Raw genomic sequence first — 13,606 nt, 5'->3', positions numbered from 1 at the left:
TGGCTCGGGAGGGAGTGAAGACCATCTGAGTGACCACAGAAGCCTTCCCGAGGCTCCCCTGTTGGGGAGTGTTGGCCCAGAGCCTCCCAGCTCAGGTGAGAGGTCCCACTCAGTGTTCTGAGGACTTCACCTTCTCTCTCAAGAAACCCTGCAGTGGGGAGGCTGGAGTGGGCAGTGCGAAGCTGTCTCTGCCTGGTGGACATCAGCAAGGTGACCTCGGCCTCCTCTCGGGTGAGTGGCTTTTTCCCTGAGGGCAGCGATGTCCTGGTGAGGTGTGACTGTCCCCTGCTGGCCCTGGCCAGTGTCTCGGGCCAGGGGGTGGGCTGTGTCCAGGCTGCTGAGGTCTGGGGTAGAGCCTGCTCTCCAGAGGTCCTCAAAGGGCAGGAGCAGGGCTGCAGGGTCAGTGAGTCGCAGGGTCAGAGGGCGATGAGGTCCAAGGGCAGGCGTGGCTGGGGAGCCAGGCTGCTGGCCATGATGGATGTCCTCCAGGGTCTGGGAGGCCCTGGCCCCTTGCAGGAGGTGGCCTAGGCCCCCTGCCCGATCATGTTCCTGTAGTCAGGGGCGATGGTCGGCTTCAGCTCCACCACCGAGGAGAAGATCCAGTTCACCTGGAGAACAGCACAGGTGAGCCCACAGTCACCTGAGGGAGAGCTGGGGACAGTGAGGGGACAGGGTGGGGACATGGGGGACAAGGTGGGGACAATGAGGGACAAGATGGGGATAGTGGGGGATAAGGTGAGGACAGGGTGAGGATGGTGGGGGACAGGGTGGGAGAGTGTGGAGACAGGGTGGGGACTATAGGGGACAGGGTGGGGACAAGGAGGACAGGATGGAGATGTGGGGGATGAGGTGGGGGACAGGGTGGGTACAGGGTGGGGACAGGGGTGGACTGTGGGGGAAATGTGGGGACTGTCTGTGGACATGGTTGGGATGGTGGGGACAAGGTGGGGGACAGTGTGAGGATATCGGGGGATGGTGTGGGGAATAGGGTTGGACCAGTGTGGGGACAGGTGAGACAATGAGGAAAAGGTGGAGGAGACAGGGTGTGGGACAGTGTGAGGACAGTTCGGGAACAGGATGGCAACAAGTTAGGACAGTGGGGTCAGGGTGTGGACAGTGGGACAGGGTGGAGGAGTGCATGAGAGATAGGGTAGGGGACAATTTGGGTAATTGGGTGGGGTACAGGGTAGGGAAAGGCGGAGGACAGGTTGGGCTTAAGGTAGGGAGATGTGGGGGTAGGTGGGGAGCAGGGTGAAGACACGCTGGGAAAAGTGTGGTGGACAGCATGGAGCTCATAGTGGACACAGCATGGGACACAGCATGTGGGACATCATGGGGACAGCATGGGACACATCATGGGACAGTGTGGAGATTATATGGGGACAGCATGGGACAAACCATGGGACAGTGTGGAGATGGCACAGGGACAGCATGGGGACAGCATGGGACACACCATGGGAAACTGTGGAGATTGTATGGGGACAGCATGGGGATAGCATGGGACACATCGTGGGACAGTGTGGAGATGGCACAGGGACAGTGTGGGACAGCATGGGACACATCATGGGACAGTGTGGAGATGGCATGGGAACAGTGTGGGGATAGCATGGGACACATTGTGGGACAGTGTTGAGATGGCACAGGGACAGTGTGGGGACAGCATGGGACACATAACGGGATAGTGTGGAGATGGCATGGGACACATTTGTGGGACATGATGGGGACAGCATGGGACACAATGTGGGACAGTGTAGAGATGGCATGTGGATAGAGTGGGGACGGCACGGGACACATCGTGGCACAGTGTGGAGACGGCATGGGACACATCACGGGACAGTGTGGGGATAGCATGGGACACATCGTGGGACAGTGTGGAGATGGCACAGGGACAGTGTGGGGACAGCATGGGACACATAACGGGACAGTGTGGGGATAGCATGGGACACATCACGGGACAGTGTGGGGATAGCATGGGACACATCGTGGGACAGTGTGGAGATGGCACAGGGACAGTGTGGGGACAGCATGGGACACATAACGGGACAGTGTGGAGATGGCATGGGACACATTGTGGGACATGATGGGGACAGCATGGGATACAACGTGGGACAGTGTAGAGATGGCATGGGGAATAGTGTGGGGATGGCACAGGACACATCCTGTGACAGTGTGGGCATAGGGACAGTGAGGGACAGCATAGGAGACACTGCTGGACTGTGCGTGGGAAGTGTGGTGTCACGGGGGATGGCATGGGGACAGCACGGGGACAGTGGCCGACCTTGAAGAGAGTGACAGTGGCACTGTAGCACACGCTGAGCAGGAAGAGGCTGATGAAGATGGTGAGGGTCGTCCACAGCCCGTCAGCTCCCCGTCCTGGGCCTCTGCACAGCTCTCATCCAGGCTGAGCTCTGGACAGGGAGGGGGTGGTCAGTGTGTGGCGCCAAGGTGGGACCTGGGAGCTGCCTCCCGGGGGCCAGGAGAAGGGCCGCTGGGCTGGGCCAGCAGTGCATGTACTGGGGCCAGGTTTCCCTGTGGCCTTCTCTGGTGGGCCTCAGCCCCCGCTCCGCCCACTGGGGCCCGCTCCGCCCACTGGGGCCCAGCTCATCCAGACCCCCTGGCTGTGGACGGTGCCTGGACTTCATGGGAGCTCCTTGCTGGGAGCTCCAGGCGTCAGTGCTGGGGCTGGCCAGGCAGCACTGGGGCCTGTGACCCTGCAGGGATGTCCCTGCAGCCTGTGTGGCCCCTGCTTATTCAGTGGTGACCAGGCCAGGGGCTGGAGAGATGGCAGAGCCTGTCCCTGGTGTGGCCCCAGCTACAGGGACAGTCTGCGCTGGGGAGGGAGCTGGATCTTGTGGTAAAGGGGTGTGTGCCTGTGTGGGGGTCAGTGTGGGGGTCGGGCCTGGGTGTGTCAGGGCTTGGGTGTAGGTGCCTCCTGAGAGGAGGCTGGGATCTGAGCTGGTCAGTGTGTGAGGCCGTGGGTGAGCCGTGTGCTTGTGAGTGTTCAGTGAGCGGACACTTGCTGGCTCTCGGTGTGCATGTTGCCCGTGTGAGGCCCCAGTGTGCACGAGTGTGGGCAGGTGCCATGTGGGTTGGTCCAAAGGGTCTGGGCTCTGTGTCTGTGTGGTTCTGGACAGTCCCTCCCTTGGGCCATTCAGGGCTGCCAGATGTGGGTGTTCCCAGGGGTGGGCAGAGCATGGAGGGCCTATCCCCACTCCCATGGCTAGTCAACCCCTGCATGGACACAGGGAGATCCTTGCACAGGGAATCAGGACACCAGGACAGTCTCTGACAGGGGGGCTGTGTCCTTTCCTGGGGCCTCCTGAGAGGTATCTCCCTGATCAGCCAGAGTTGCTGGGGCTGGGGAAGGTCTGGGAGAGGCTCAGCCTCTGGCCAAGCCTCGTGCCCTGCGGGGGCAAACCCCAGCCAGCTGGGCAGACACTGGCTCTGGGTCTGGCCGTGTGGGACCCCTCCCTCTCTCTAGCCGTGACAACTTGGGGCTTCGGAGGCAGCCTGGCCGACAGCCCACAGCCCAGGCGTGCCAAGAGCTCTCTGCCTCAGAAAGAACCAGGATAGTCTCACAGGGTCCCAGGGCAGGCTGGGTGCTTTATTAACACGGGCAGGTGAGGAAGGTGACAGTGTCCTCGTGGGGTGAGGACTCGCCAGGCTCATTTACCTGGGACAGCAACAGGGTCTTCTTGGTGGAGTGGTTGTGCAGAGCCTCGTGCATCACTGAGCACGTGAATTGGTCTCCTCGCTGCCAACTGTTCCTGTCCACCCTGAGCTTGCTGTAGAGGAAGTAGGTCCCGTCGGAGTCCAGGACGGGCTCGGTGGTCCTGTAGTCCTGCTCCAGCTGCCCCTGTTTTTCCCACTCCACAGAGATGTCGGCAGGGTAGAAGCCTTGGATCAAGCAGGTCAGACTGACGGTGTTCTTGGTCAGCTCCTCCTGGGCCGGGGGCAAGACGTACACCTCTGGCATCCGGGGTTGCCCTGTGGAACAGAGGTCAGCACAGAGGTCACTGAAAGGGCAGTGGTGGGCCGAGCCAGGTTCCATGTGACCAGGCAGCCCCATGCCCTGCCCTGCCCGCTGCCCTCTCCCACCTTCGACTCTGGAGATGGTCCTCTCGATGGGGGCGGGCAGGGCTGTGTTGTTGACCTTGCACTTGAAACTTCTTGCCATTCAGCCAGTCCTGGTGCTTGATGGGGAGGACACTGACCACGCGGATTGTGCTGTTGTGCTGCCTCTCCTGTGGCTGCGTCTCAGCTGTGTTCTCCTCCATGTCGTCTACATACCAGCTGACTGGACCTCGGGGTCTTCCTGACTCACATCTACTACCACGCATGTGACCTTGGGGGTCAGGGAGATCATGAGTGTGTCTTGGGCTTTGGGGGGAAGATGAAGACGGATGGTCCCCCCAGGATTTCAGGAGCTAGTGTGGGAGAGATGGAGGACACGGGTCAGCACCTCTGCCTGAGACTCCTCTGGGCATCCATCCCACTCCTTCAGCTTAGGGTAAGGCCTGGTGACTTACCTGGACATGGTGGACATGGGGTAGGTGGAGGACCACAGGGAGCTGCAGGAGAGAAGGATGGGGTTACTGAGGTCTGGAGGAGGAAGGCACCCACAGAGACAGGGTGAGTATTGCCCTGGGCGCGCTCAGGTTAGGGCCAGGCTGCTCTTGGGTATGGCTCTTGGCAGGCCTATGACCAGTGCCCAGGAGCCAACACGTGGGCATCCAGACTGTGCCTGCCCTGGGGCCTGGTGGAGACAGAACACTCTCCTGAGCATGAGGGACATGGCAGAGTTCTCCAGGTACACAGACCTGCCTGACTTCCAGGGGACCCCTCCCCGTGCAGACTGTCCCCTTACCAATGGTCTTGTCCACCTTGGTGCTGCTGGCCGGGTGGGCTACATTGCAGGTGACGGTCTGGCTGGGCCAGGTGCTGGTGGGCACAGTCACCATGCTGGTGACAGAGTAGAGCCCTGACTGCAGGACAGCTGGGAAGGTGCGGACTCCATTGGACAGGGATCCTGAGTTCCATGTCACGGTCACCGGCTCAGGGAAGTAAGCCCTTGACCAGGCAGCCCAGGTTCACTGAGGAGCCAGATATGTCCCCAGGACTGGGTGCCAGGGGGAAGACTGATGGGAACGTGGTCGAAGCTGCAAGAGAGAAGGTACTGAGTGAGCTGTGCTGGACGCAGATGGACCCAGGCCCACAGAAGGCCCGCTGTCCTTGGCTCTCCCAAGCATCAGGCAGGGTCTGTTGTCGGGGTCTGTGGGCATCAGGTACTCACCTGGTAGGCCCTACCTCCCTAGGTGATCCCCCACCTCAAGGATGCCCAGGCCACGCCAGACCTCTCCTGCTGGGCTTCCAGAAGGACACAGAGCCAACTGTGCAGTTAGCCCTGTGTGCCACCCCTGCCCCTGTGGGAGAGGCTGCAGCGGATCTTTAGCATCTGATGACCACTGGACCTGTGTGGCCCTGGGGCCCCCAGCCCCTTCCTGGGCTCTGCCCGTGGGTGGGTGCCATTTGGGTCCTGTTGTGCCCACCAGCTCCCTGTCCCCATGTGCTTCCTGTGGGCATCTGGCCTGACTAGTGGCATTGTTCTCAGGTCCCTGTGCCCTCCACTGTTACCGAGGAGTCCTGCTCTGGGTAGGTTTGGCTACCTCTGCCTGGGCTCTGCTCCTCACCTCGACCCAGAGCCCAGGCCTTGGACCTAACCCTGCAGGGGTCAGGTGTCTTGGAGTTGGCTCTGAAGCAACCCCATGCCCTCGGTCCTGGGCCCTGGCCCTAGGCCCTGCCCTGAGACAGCCCCTGGGACCCTCCTGATTGGCTCCCCCTAGCCCTGAGCTCTGAGTCATCACTGGACCTGTCCCTCCCTAGGTCTTCCTACCCTGCTTCCTGAGGTTCACCATGGGCACTCTCCTTGGCCCTCTTGCCTGCCCCTCAGAGCCCCCTGCAGCTCTGGTCTGGCCTCCATGGCACCTGTCAGCCCCGACCTATCCTGAGCCTTCCTTTCCAGGGCCCTTGGGACTCAGCCCAGGATCCCCAGCCCTCAGCACAAGGCCCTGGGCACACAGCCAGGGCTGCCATCTGCTCATCAGGAAGCACCAGCCCCAGAGACCTCTCCACCACCAGGCCCTCCTGGGCCAGCACTGGTTCTCTCTGTAGCCCCATCTTGCTCCTTGCCAGGGACCCCAAGGAGCCCCAAGCCCCCTTTCCTCCCTTCCCTCCAGCTTGCTCCTGCCAATCCTCCTGTGCTGTGGGGTGAGAGGAATGTGGACAGCCCCGGAGACCAAGGATGGGTGATCTGGGGCCTTCGGGAGGGCAAGACAAGCAGGTTCCTTGATCTCCTTGGGCTGCCCAGGTCCTCAGCACCCCACCTGCCCCAGCTCTCCCGCAGCAGTTCTGCCTCTGGTGCCCAACGCCTGGGGGTCCTACTGCCCACTCTGCCCTCCATCCGTCCAGCTTGGCTCCTCTGCTGGCCTCCCCCACCCAGGACTGGTTTGCTTTCCAGAGCCCGGAAGCACCCATCCTCTCTTGGGCCTACTCTTCCCAGCAGAGCCCTCCTGGATGAGCTCCTGGACTGTGACCCCCTGTCCTCCCCCATTGCCTCCAGTTCTGGAAGCTCCCCTTTGCTCTGCCTGGTCAGCTGTCCTGTAAGCACCAGGTTCTGGAAGCTCAGTCTCTTCCCAGCCGCCAGCCGAAGGCTGCTTCCCTGAGCTCCTGTCCCCTTCTGGCTCCCTCCCACCTTGAACTCAGCACACCTCAGCCCTGCTCTCTGCTCTGGGCAGCCCTCTGCAGCCCCCGCCTCAGCCCTGCTCCCCGTGGCCCTGCCCACTCCTGGCCAGCTCAGAGCACAGGAGCCGTGGGCGTGAGCCCCTTCTAGCCTCCCGAGCTCAGTGGGCTGCCTGCACAGCCCTGTGCTGTGTGCTCTGGATGCCCAGAGGCCTTGTGGCCACTCCTGGCCTGCCCTTGCTCACCTGCTGCCCCACTGGCCTGTGCAGGATGCTTTGCCCCTGGTGGTTTCTTCTGCTCCCCTGTGCTGTCCTCTGCAAAAAAGGTCCCCGCCCTGGGCTCTGCAAACCCTCCCCAGCCCCTGTTAAACCTGCATCTGCTCAGCTCCTGCAGGGACCCAGGGACCCTGTAGCTGGACCCTGCAGACTCTACCTCTGGGATTGCCCTGGTCGCCCAGCTGCCTCCAGGACACTGTGGCTAGTGTCTGTTCCCCTGAGTTCTGGGAATGTCAGCAGACAGAGTGGTCCCCGACCTGCCCCAGCTCACCTGTAACTCTTATGTTCTGGTTCCTGAGCTCCTGGGGCTTCCCGGGCACCTCCAGCACCACCACCTGCCCCAGCTAAGCTGCAACTGCTCTGCCAAGTTACCCTGACCTCCAGGGGCTTCCCGGGTACCTCCAGGACCCGCACCTGCCACAGCTAAGCTGTAACTGCTCTGCCAAATTACCCTGAGCTCCTGGGCCTTCCCGGGCACCTACAGCACCCCAACTGTCCTAGCTAAGCTGTAACTGCTCTGCCAAGTTATCCTGAGCTCTTGGGGTTTCTTGGCCACCTCCAGCACCCCTACCTATCCCAGCTAAGCTATAACTGCTCTGCCAAGTTACCCTTAGCTCCTGGGGCTTCCGAACTCCTCCAGCATCCCACCTGCCCCAGCTCCACCTGTAACTGCTCTGCCAAGTTACCCTGAGCTCCTGGGGCTACCCAGTCACTTTAAGCACCCCAACCTGCCTCAGCTCACCTGAAACTGTTCTGTCCAGGTCCCTTGAGCTCCTGGGGCTTCCTCAGCCCTTCCAGCTCTCTCAATGGCCAAGTTCACCAGTAGTTTCTCTGCCCCTGGCTCCCTGAGTTCCTGGGGCTTCCCAGACACCTCCAGCACTGTGCTTGCCCCAGCTCACTGTAACTGCTCTGCCCAGGTCCCTGAACTCCTGGAACTTTCCTGGGCACCTCCAGCACCCCCACCTGCCCAGCTCACCTGTAAGTGCTCTGCCCAGGTCCTCTGAGCTCCTGGGGCTTCCCAGGCACCTCCAGCACCCCACCAACCCAGCTCCACCTGTAACTGCTCTGCCCAGGTCCCCTGAGCTCCTGGGGCTTCCCAGGCACCTCCAGCACCCCACCTCTCCAGCTCACCTGTAAGTGTTTTCCCCAGATTCCCTGAGTTCCTGGGGCATCTCAGATTCTCAAGCACTCCCACCTCTCCAGGTCAACTGTAAAGGCTTTGTCCAGGTCCCCTGAGCTCCTGGGACTTCCCAGGCACCTTTAGCACCCCCAGCTACCCAGCTCCACCTGTAACTGCTCTGCTCAGGTCCCCTGAGCTCCTGGGGATTCCCAGCACCTCATGTACCCCAACCTGCCCCAGCTCATCTGTAAGTGCTCTGCCCACGTCCCCTGAGCTCCTGGGGCTTCCTGGGCACCTCCAGCACCCCTACCTGCCCAGCTCAACTGTAAGTGCTCTGCCCAGGTCCCCTGAGCTCCTGGGGCTTCCTGGCCACCTCCAGCACCCCCACCTGCGCAGCTCAACTGTAAGTGCTCTGCCCAGGTCCCCTGAGCTCCTGGGGCTTCCTGGCCACCTCCAGCACCCCCACCTGCCCAGCTCAACTGTAAGTGCTCTGCCCAGGTCCCCTGAGCTCCTGGGGCTTCCTGGCCACCTCCAGCACCCCACCTGCCCCAGTAACTGCTCTGTCCAGGTCCCCTGAGCTCCTGGGGCTTCCTGGCCACCTCCAGCACACCCACCTGCCCCAGCTTACCCATAAATGCTCTGTCTAGGTGCCCTGTGCTCCTGGGGCTTCCTGAGCACCTCCAGCACCCCTACTTCCCCAGCTCAAGTGTTAGTGCTCTGCCCAGGTCCCTTGAGCTCCTGGGGATTCCTGGGCACCTCCAGCACACCCACCCGCCCCAGCTTACCTGTAACTGCTCTGTCCAGGTCCCCTGAGCTCCTGGGGCTTCCCAGGCACCTCCAGCACCCCAGCTCCACCTGTAACTGCTCTGTCCAGGTCCCCTGAGCTCCTGGGGCTTCCCAGGCACCTCCAGCACCCCACCTGCCCCAGCTCCACCTGTAACTGCTCTGCCCAGGTCACCTGATCTCCTGGGGATTCCTGGCATTTCCAGCAACCTCACCTGCCCCAGTTCACCTTCAGATGCTCTGCCCCTGGTGCCCTGTGCCCTGTGCTTCCCGAGCCTTCCAGCACTCCACTGCCCAGCTCTCCTGTAGCTGCTCTCCCTTGGTTCTCTGAGCCGCGGGACTGCCCAGGGCCCTCAGCATCCCTGCTTTCCCCAGCTCACCTGTGGCAGCTTGGACCCTGGTCCCAGGGGTGGCTCACGACTCTCAGGCACCCCACCTGCCCAGCTCACGGGCACCTGCTCTGCCCAGGTCCCTGAGCCCAGAGCTGCCTCGTCCCACCCCACTCTCCCTCAGTGGAGGCTGGGTCCTCCTCTGGCCTCACCCTCTTCCCAGGACTGGCCTTGCTCCCAGAGCCCCCGAGGCTCCCATCCTCTCTCCAGCCAGCTGTGTCTAGCAGAGCCCGCCGGTCCTGCCCTGCCCCTGGAGGAGGCCTGGCCCTGTGTCCCTGTGCTACAGGCTTCCTCTGCACCTGGCTCTGGAAGCTTCCCTGGCCCTGCCTCCTCGAGGTGCCCTTAGCTCTGCCTCATACCCACAGTCTCTAGGACAGGCCATGTTGTTCCTCTGACCCCCTCCTGCCCCATCCCCTCATGTCCATGAGTAGGACGTGCGTCCAGCTGTGGAGGCCTGGCAGTGCCCTGCTCCAGGTTCCCGTCCCCTCACTGGTTGGCACTTTCTAAGGGAGACCCCTCGGTGCTGTGCGGGGTCCTCTGTGTGGGGGTGTGCACTTGCTCCCTCCCACATCCCGTAGCCCATGGGATGCTCGGTCCTGAAGGGCCACTGTGGCCCAGGCTTCATGTCCTCTCCTCCTGTGGCCTCCTCTTCCTGGCAACCCCACTCACCTTGTGGGGCCTTGAAGGGCTCTTGCCAGCCCTTCCTCCCTCTGGCCCCTTACTGCCACCCACTCTACTCTGTCCTGTGCTCCCAGGTGTCATGGCTGTTGTCCCCAGAGGTGCAACCTCCCACACCCTCCGCAGAGATTAAGAACAGGACTGAAACTGGTGGCATGCAGACTTCCCTAAGTTCCCTTTTCTTCTGGGGGTTCTGGGTCAGAGGGTGAGGGGGTCAGACCTGGGTGCGGCCATCTCGTGTGGGCATGTGGTGGTGGGGAGCAGTGCCTTGGGTCCCAGGGGAGAAGGGGGAGGCCCAATCCTACCTGCTGCCCCTTGGTTCCTTGGCAAGGGGCAAGATGGGGCTACAGAGAGAACCAGTGCTGGCCCAGGAGGGCCTGGTGGTGGAGAGGTCTCTGGGGCTGGCGCTCCCTGATGAGCAGATGGCAGCCCTGGCTGTGTGCCCAGGGCCTGGGGATGCAGGAGACGGGAGAGCTGCAGAGGCACTGGGTGCTCAAGGTGTCCACCCACAGAGGGCAGGAAGAGGGGCCCGTTCAGGGCCTGAGCAAGGGCTGCCAGAGGGGGGCTGCAGGTGAGGGAGAGGTGGCTGTTAGCTTCCTGGGTCTGAGGGGAGGGAACAGAGCAGAGGGTCACCGGCCAGGGGGACAGCTTGGCTTCCTCAGTATGTGGGTGCACTCCCTCCTTGAGGGTCCAGGACTGCTGGGCCAGCACTGGAGAGGGAAACGGGGCTCCCCTAGGGCCTGGGGGAGCTGGCCACCCACAGGGAAGGGGAGCGCAGTGCCTGGGCGGGTGTGAAGGGTGAGAGGAGGAGGTGGGGGACCTGACTGGGCTCTGGAGGGCCCCGAGGATGAAGGCTCTGGAGAGAGCAGGAACAGGGGAGGCGTCCCCTGTTCAGAGGCCGGGCCATGCCAGGGCCTGGGAGGGGTGAGTGAAGGGAATGGAGAGGAGGTGGAGAGGGTCTTGGGGACGTCAAGGCCCTGAGGAGTTGTAGAGGAAGTGTATGGGATGGTGCATGGGTGAGGGACAATTGTGTGAGCCCAGGTCTCTGGGGAAGTGTTCACCATGAAATGTCCTGGGGCTAGCTGTCACGGGGTGCTCCGGGGCCTCTGGGAGCACGCCATGCACCCCCAAATGGCACCCACAGGACAGGCCAGACTCATGGCATCCCCGAGTGCCCCTCTGGCCCTGGTGGGGGGCATGTGGCAAGGACTGGAGAGGCAGGGTGTCCTGGGCGCCCACCACCCTGCATCGGTGGCTGCGGGGGCCCAGCTTCACCTTAGGTGGAGCTCAGCAGGGCTCAGCCTCACAGGCTGGAGTTCCAGGGGCCCCACCCAGCTCAGCACACAGCAAGGCAGGCTGGGGAGGCCTTGTGTGGGCTGCAGGGCTGACAGTGGAGGGGACACCGGTGCTCATCTGCTCAGGCTGCCAGGACCCAGCTCCAGGGACAGGGAGGCCTCAGCAGCACAGGGTGTCCTCTCGCGGTGCTGGAGGCTAGGGATGGGCACTCTGGGGTCATGGGGCTTGTCCTCTTTGTCAGCAGGGAGAGTGTGCTGCAAGCATCCCCCAGGGGCCACCTCTCTGAGTGCAGTCTGAGCTGGGCGCCCTTTTATGGAGACAGGCGTCCTGTGGGATCAGATGCCCACCCCAGTCCAGCTGGCCTCATCTCAACGTGAGGATGTCTGCAGACTTCATTTCCAAACTCTCATTGTCCTGAGGCCCCGGGACTTGGGACCTGTATGGGCCCAAAGCATCCCCTAATGGCGGTCCTCTGGTCCCCACTCCATTCCTGTCTTTCCCACATGCAAACTGCATTTCTCCAAAATTCCCTTCTCAGCATCTCCAAGAGCCTCAGCCGCTCCACAGTAGTTCTCAGTCCATTGGGAACATGGCCTCCTCAGGCCAGGGTGGAGTCGGCTCTGGGGCCACATTCTCCCACGTGTGGCCGTGACTCAGAGTCCTGATCTGTTGTAAAGCTCAGTAGGTGGTGGGCAAAGCGGGGGAGGGAAGGCTCTCCTTCCCAAAGAGAAACCCGAGGGGTCATGCTCCCCAGCAGGTCTCAGGCCCAGCAGGGTGACTTCTGGGTATCTGAGCCCCCAGTGTGACCCTGTGGCCCGTGCTCGGGCCTGCAGACACTGTGATGGCCTGCAGACACTGTGGTGGCCGGCGGCCCCAGCCCCTGCAGCACGGCTCTGACGTCTGTGGGACCTGTGTCTCTGGGCTGCAGGTTGTCCTTCCTTCGTGCTGTCTGGGTGTCCCCTGCGGGGGCGCTGCCTGGTGGGTGCTGTGGCCAACTCTCACAACCCTTCCAGCTCTCTCCAGGTGCAGACCACCAGTCAGGGCCACTCTGGGCTTCCCGGACGGCCCTGCCCTTCCCAGCTTCTGCCCACTGCTCTGAATGTCGGTGACACACCAGAGTCACCACAGTGACGTTTGACCAGCATCTGGACACCCTGTCCCAGCCCCGTTGACATGTGAAGCCCACCAGCACGCAGGGGCCTTGCTCTATCCTTACCGTCTGGGGCTCACCCCGGAAGCTGCGACAGGCTAACCTGACCAAGGTGACTGTGAGAGCCGCCCAAGGGCACAGGTGTTATGGGGACAAACGAAGTCCTGAGACTCTGAGGACTTGGGCTGAGGGAGAATTAGAGGCCCAGGCAGCCAGGGAAGATGGCGAGGGAGGAGGTCGGGGCAGGGCCAGGACAAAGGCGCATGGACAGGGTCTTCTGGTGAGGTCCACTGCTGAGAGCCATTGCCAAGTAGGAATGATGCATCGAAATTTCCTTGCCAGCGTACCCCATGTTGCCTATTTCTCTCCTAGTTTTCTTTTATTTCCTATTTTGTGGGTTTAAAATTCTTGTCTTTCTACATCTTTTTTATCTTTCTATATCTTTTTTATCTTTCTTTTTTTTCTTTTTAACTTTCTATACTTGTGTCTTTAAAGTTTTTCACTTCAAATTTTTAATCTTCTTTATCTAAATATCTTTTATCTTATTATCTTCTCATTTTCATGGGTTTTTTCCCTCCGTCATGAAGGCATCTCAACCACCTTCAATTTAACCTTTTAAAGCCTTTTGCAACTTATTTAGACATTTTACAACTTTTTACTTTACCACACAAAGATTATCTCATCTCCCTCTTTTTGGTTTAATAAATACATTTTAATAGTTTGATGAGTAAAGCAATCTTTTTTCCGCCATGAAGGTATCTCGACCACCTTCAATTTAACCTTCTAAAGCCTTCCAATTATCGTCTATACTGTACTTTTAAATGTACTTTTTCACCACCTACAGCTTCACTCTTTTAAATGAGGCTTAGATTTTGTTTAAATTGCTTTAATGTTAGTTTACATGCTGCCCTTCAACCAAAGGCTTTTTTTTAAAAACTCCATTAAGAAGCTTTGTCTCAATTTGCCATGTACAAATACCTTTTTCTTCTTTCTTCCTTTCTCAAGCTTTTAAAGTAAGTCTAGTTTCCTCAAAATCTTTTTAAATGGCATTTTACAACTTTTTACTTTACCATACAGAGATTATCTCATCTAGAAACATTTCTTTTTCCTTTAACCTTTTATATTAAAATATATTTCCACATCTTCAATCTTTTAATAGCTCTTTCTAGCCATTAAC

General features: G+C 60.2%; 1 pseudogene; it reads right to left on the bottom strand.

Moving 5' to 3' along the window:
- Window positions 1–524: 524 nt before the first annotated feature.
- Window positions 525–5,034, bottom strand: LOC113177774 (immunoglobulin heavy constant gamma 1-like; annotated as a pseudogene).
- Window positions 5,035–13,606: the final 8,572 nt, after the last annotated feature.

Source organism: Urocitellus parryii, chromosome 6 (assembly GCF_045843805.1).
Source record: "Urocitellus parryii isolate mUroPar1 chromosome 6, mUroPar1.hap1, whole genome shotgun sequence".
NCBI classification, from domain to species: Eukaryota; Metazoa; Chordata; class Mammalia; order Rodentia; family Sciuridae; genus Urocitellus; species Urocitellus parryii.
Note: the sequence above shows the minus strand (reverse complement) of the source record. Positions and strands in the feature narration are given on the sequence as shown.